This window comes from Mustela putorius, unplaced genomic scaffold (genome assembly GCF_011764305.1).
Source record: "Mustela putorius furo isolate JIRA1106 unplaced genomic scaffold, ASM1176430v1.1 tig00000135_pilon_pilon_pilon, whole genome shotgun sequence".
NCBI classification, from domain to species: domain Eukaryota; kingdom Metazoa; phylum Chordata; class Mammalia; order Carnivora; family Mustelidae; genus Mustela; species Mustela putorius.
This window is the reverse complement of record NW_025421292.1, coordinates 5,251,419-5,257,418: the sequence shown is the minus strand read 5'-3', so window position 1 is coordinate 5,257,418 and position 6,000 is coordinate 5,251,419.

Sequence of the window (6,000 nt, the reverse complement as noted above, 5' to 3'; positions counted from 1 at the left end):
ATTTAAAATAATGTATTTTGCTTTGTTTTGGAGAAAAGCATCATTTCTTACAGAAAGCATTATTTCATAATATTAAAATTATTTTTAAACACACTTTTCAATAACTGCATAAGTACAGTTACTGAATAACTAATAACCACATATGATGGATTTAACATAATTTTTTTCGCACTGGGCACCTAGGAGAACAAACAGTCCCTGGAGGTTGACGAGAACTCCTTGCAACAGTGGTCTCTATAAACTACACACCACAAATGGAGAAATTCTACCCAACAATTTGGCTAGACTGAGGTTCTTTGAAAGTGTTCTAAAAGGAAGGAGATCAATATTTCTTAGAAACAGGTAGGCAGTTCACAGGAGTCAATCAAATACATATTAAGATAATAATATCAAATAGTCTTCCTCTTGTTTTATTTAAAAGAACTGACTTTGTCATTTGTGCTAACAGAGTAAAAACATCGTGTTCTGGTTAGAACGTGGCCTTGGATAGAGATATATAGTCAAGAGCAGAAACAGATTTGGCATTAACCTTTTTCCTTTTCAGGGGAATAAAGTCTGCAGATTAAAACAAAAACAAAAACAAGACAAAAAAATTTCATTTCCCTGAAGCTGAACTTGGACAAATCCACAATGTCAATCACATGGGTAAAATGTAGGCCAGGCTGCCTCATGTTTTTCAAAATCAACAACAAATGAAATATAAGATGCGAATATGACTATTTATAATTCTCACTTCTCGGTTGGCATAGTCTAGGATTATTAAATATGCAGACAATATTTCCATTATTTGGGGGGGTTCTTCTCTCTCTCTCTCTCTCTCTTTTTTCCCATCTTCTCAACAGGGAATTTCAGTGCACATTTTTGCCCTTTGCCTTCATCTCTTGGTAGCTCATGAAAAATGATACGTAGGTGGTTTATAGTCAATGCCAGAATCAACACTCTTTCTGTTCTGAAAAGTTGAGAATTTGAAAGCGTTTTTCCCTCTCATAAGGATTTACTCAAGTATTTATATATCCTGTAATAGTTGGCATCAGTGATCTTATTCCTTCATATTTTTGGACACTTTTATTTAGAATAACATGCTTCACAACCAAAGAAACAAACTACCAATGAATACAACTTTATTTTCAATTATTTTTCTTCACATCACTGTGAAAGTTGTATTTAAATATGTGTCGTGCATATGTCCAATTTTCCGCAAGTGGAAATTCTAGTAGTTCAAGAGGAATATGATGATGTATTTAGAAGTCCTGAATAGTCACTGACCAATGAAAACCCTGTGTAAATGAAGAACAATGTTTATATACAAAATATTAGTTCACTGTACATTGGACTTAGTAACTTAGACCTTTAGGATTGGGGTGGGGGATTGAATTAGATGTTACAAACAGACACTTTGGGTACATGTTATGTAAAAAACAAGGGACAGAAAAAAAATCTAGCTGCTCAAAGGTATAGGAGTAGAGCTATGTCATAATATACTTGGTGTTTCTACAGATTTCAATGAATTTTAAGAGGTTATGTGAGCAATAAGCTTTTTTTAAAAGATTTTATTTATTTATTTGACAGATAGAGATCACAAGTAGGCTGACAGGCAGGCAGAGGGAGAGGAGGAAGCAGGCTCCCCACTGAACAGAGAGCCCGATGTGGACCTCGATCCCAGAACCCTGAGATCATGACCTGAGCCGAAGGCAGAGGCTTTAACCTACTGAGCCACCCAGGTGCCCCGAGCAATAGACTTTTATCAGAAAGAAAAGTAGCTAAGATTTTCAATAGTTTCTTTTTTCTTGACCAATATGCTTCTGATTTAGTGCAAAATTAAAAAACATGCCATAACAAGAATTAAAATGTATTTATGGAGGAGCAGGAGAAAGCATTTGAAATGATACCCTCATAGGTACCTTGAATAAAAATACTCTGCAGGTCAGGGTATATCCATATAGATTTAAAAAACAAAACAAAACAAAACAAAACCCAACACTTGCCTTCTTAACTACAAAATGGCAAGGGGCATTGGAAATGAGTAACAGGCTTTAGTATCTGTTAATCAACAATCTGGAAAGACAAATTCAAAATTCTACAACACAACACATACAGTTTGCAGGAATTGTGCTGCTTTTCATTAGATTCTGTATTGCTGACATGGATGGTCCTGAAAACCAGAGAACCAATTTAACCATCTACACTGTCTATTAACCATCTACACTGTCTATTAACCATCTACACTGCTACACTGTATATTAACCATCTACACTGTCTACCCCTACTAGTGTGAAGAGAATTCTATGGGCTACAGACACACCTAAAGTAAGGAAATGGGGAAAATTATGTTAAGTTACCATTCGGTTGAGCCATTGGGATGAAGCAGTTCTCTGATGCTTTCTGATTTCCCAGTGATAGTAATATATAAAGTACAAACATTAAATGTTCATTATTATTATTTTAAAATTTTATTTATTTATTTATTTGGCAGGAAGAGAGATCACAAGTAGGCAGAGAGGCAGGCAGAGAAAGAAGGGGAAGCAGGCTCCCTGCTGAGCAGAGAGCCTGATGCTGTGCTGGATCCCAGGACCCTGAAATCATGACCTGAGCTGAAGGCTGAAGCTTAACCCACTGAGCCACCCTGGCACCCTGAAATTTTCATTATTATTTAAGCTTCCCTTGTTATTAATGTGGTTGTATTGAAGGCCACAGTACTTCCAACTGTGGATGTATATTTACCCAAGCCATCATTAGACAATGGCCTGGACTTAATGCCATTGGCCACTCCTTTCTAGCAAAAACCCACTGAACACTGTGAGAATTTCAATTTCTTGCTTGACCAAGTCAGTTTCTGATTCATAATTCATGTGTTTTGTTCTTTTAAGAAATAAATCATACATCCCTATTTCAGTCAGTATTATAAAAACATCATCATGAAGACATGTTTATTAAAGGAAACAGTTAATTATTTTTTAAAAGACCTGGCAGATCTACCCTAGTAAAATCTATGTTGAATCAAAAATGTCAACACTATCTAGTGTTCCCTTGATGAGTTAATGGAATGTGTGATGAGACCCTATGATGCATAGTTGACTTTATGCTGCCAAAAAGAGTGGAGTTTGACTCTTAGACCTCAGTCTGATGCAGATGGGTCAATGGTGGTGTCCCAGTCAGAGGGCAATCCTGCTCTGCTTTCTCAGGCTGCTGATTATGGAGCTAACCTATGCTCAGAAACCTGTTTTCAATTATTTTGTGTTTCAAGAAAAACAAAGTGCCATTCATTCAAACTAACAGGAAGTCACAAGCCTGGGGCACAATGCTGAAAATGGCCAATTGAATTAACATGCTTTTTTATGTGTGAGTAGAAATATCCTGACAGGTAGCTACATAAACATGGGGTTCTTACTTTTTAAGTGAATTACCCAGGAATGATTTTTTAAGAGACATCAGACCACAGTCTGTGCTACATGTGTGATATGATGCTGTAAGTGAGAGAAAAAGCATCTTTCAAACCAAGATGGACATACTTTCTTTTTCCCTTTGTACAAATATTATGCGTTAAAAATCTGATTTTAGGGAAAAGTCTCTGAAAGCCACCAAGAAGTAGAATGTCAGAACCGGCTACAATGAACAGCAGAAAAAGGAACCTTCTACTCACTGGATATATGTTTGCTCTTTATTATCCCCAAAAGGTGAAATTCCAGAAATACCATTGTACACTCAATGTGGGGTATTTTTTTTTGTTTATTCATTAACTTTTAGTTATTGGTGGTATATTATGCAGAAAACCATCAATATAGGTTCTAGAAAGGGAAGTAGTCAAATAAAATAAGACAATAAATTAGACATAATCCTTCCTCTCAGGTCATTGAGAGTGTTTTTGAGAACAAATGGGAAAGAAAAAGAAATACAGTAATACGTTAAGGATGTCACTTGAGTACTAAGGAGTTTGAACTTCACTTGAGATGATAAGAGATGAGTGCTGTTAATGACAATATTCAAACTGCCTTTTAAGCAAAGTATTCTGAAAGCAATGTAGTTGAAGAGAAGAGAGGGAGAAAGAGTAGAAGAACTAATAATGAGGCTATAACTTTTACAAGTGACAGATAAGAAAGATCAAGACTATCACAGTGACAATGGGAATGGATGGCTGGGAACTACCAATGGGAATCCTGGGGGAAGTGTAACTCTTTGGAGCAGACACTGGATGGGATAGAATCATCAAAACCAAGGAAGGATGACTCCTAAGAAGCAGAGGTCATCAAGAATGTAAAATGCTATGGTCAATGGCCATACCACCCTGAATGTGCCCGATCTTGTTTCGTCTCAGAAGCTAAACAAGGCGAGGTCTGGTTAGTATTTGGGTGGCAGAACGCAAATGCTACAGACTAAAAGAATTCTTACTCTGGCTCATCTTTATTCATCCTAGTGGAAAAGAGAGCATATCGTTATTATCTCCATCTAATTAGTAAAAACTTATTGGCTTCTGCTATATCGGACACAGTACGGGTTCTCAATAAATTATAAAATGATAAATAATGGAAAAAATGGTGAGCAAAATTGGTAAGGTCCTTACTTTCATGTAGCTGAAAACTTACCCAGAGAGCATTAAACCAAAAGCAATAATGATATCACCATTTTGCTCTGAGGCAAGCTCCTCTCTGCCATTATTAGGTCTTGTGCATTAGGAGACACTAACTCTCCCCAGCTTCCCAAACTGGTGTATTTGATCTAAGACCAGAACCATAGGAGGAGGGGAGGGTGCCTTCTCTGTCTCGCTGCAGTGAGCCGTGGTCGCCAATCACAGCTGCTGAGACTTCACTCGCCAGGTGTTTTAGTACAGCTCTCGAGAAGCAGCCTCTCTTCCCTCCGTGGTGGGAACCTGGAAGTGTGAAGTACTGGAGCTGTGGTAGCCAACTTAGAAGCATGAAGTCAACCTTGTCTGTGATTTGAACAATAATTTTCTACAATAAGTAGAAAGCAGATCCAAGAGTTACAGAGAAAACCATGTCCTGATGATATCATCCGAGTCTGGTCAAATTCTGACCAAAGCTAGATTTATTCTTGAACTTTTGGGTTAGGTGAGGCAATAAATTCTATTTTGGTACAAAACCAGTTTGGTTTGGATTTTCATGCGCTTGTAATCAAAAGAAGTCTAACCATTACAACTCAGCTCTTTAAAAACTGTCCTGTTCTTTTTTTCCAGACAGCAAAAAATTTTGAAATTACTTTTCTCTAAACATTTTATTGCAAAACTGTGGTGTATTACAAAATTTGAAACATTTGAAATCTAAGAAGAATGGTATTTCCTTGGAAATAATTAAATGACTATCTATGGAAAGTTATAGTATCTTTCAGTCTGTTTTAAATTATGGTATAAAGTTCACAGCTGTATGTTCTTTAGTTACCAGAATGCAGAGTAGTGGTCTGCTATCTGGGCCATGACAAACCTGAATTTTTTTCTCTTTTGAGATAGCAAGAATGTTGCTGAGTGATTACTTTATTGAAAAGTAATTGAAGTTTACTTTTTGTTTCTAGGTAAAAATATTTTTTAAAAAATTAAATAGCTCTTGTTTTGAGAATCTCTTATTTGAGTGGAAGAGATGAACATATAAACCACTAAATGAACGAAAATCAATGCTTATGTTGCCTGGATCTTTACCTTTATGTTTTAAAACATTGTTTATTGGAATTCATTCACATGATGTTCACCTGTAAACAATGACAAGGCTGCTTGAGAATTTTGAGGGATTTCTTCACACCATGTATGGTCATCATTCAGAATCAGCTTGCAAATGCTGTATTATACATATTCAGACTTCCAGATATGAGTAAATACAGTGATGCCTTCCTAACCTAGATTTTCCCTCCCATGCAATTATGGTCTTAATTGTGTTTGTTTTTTGAGCAACCAGAGGATTTCAACTACACTATTCTGTATCCTTTCTTTTTAAAGATAGTTAGATAAAAGAGGTGCTAACACTTAGCAGTAAAAAGGGAATGTTACTTCGTAGAGTT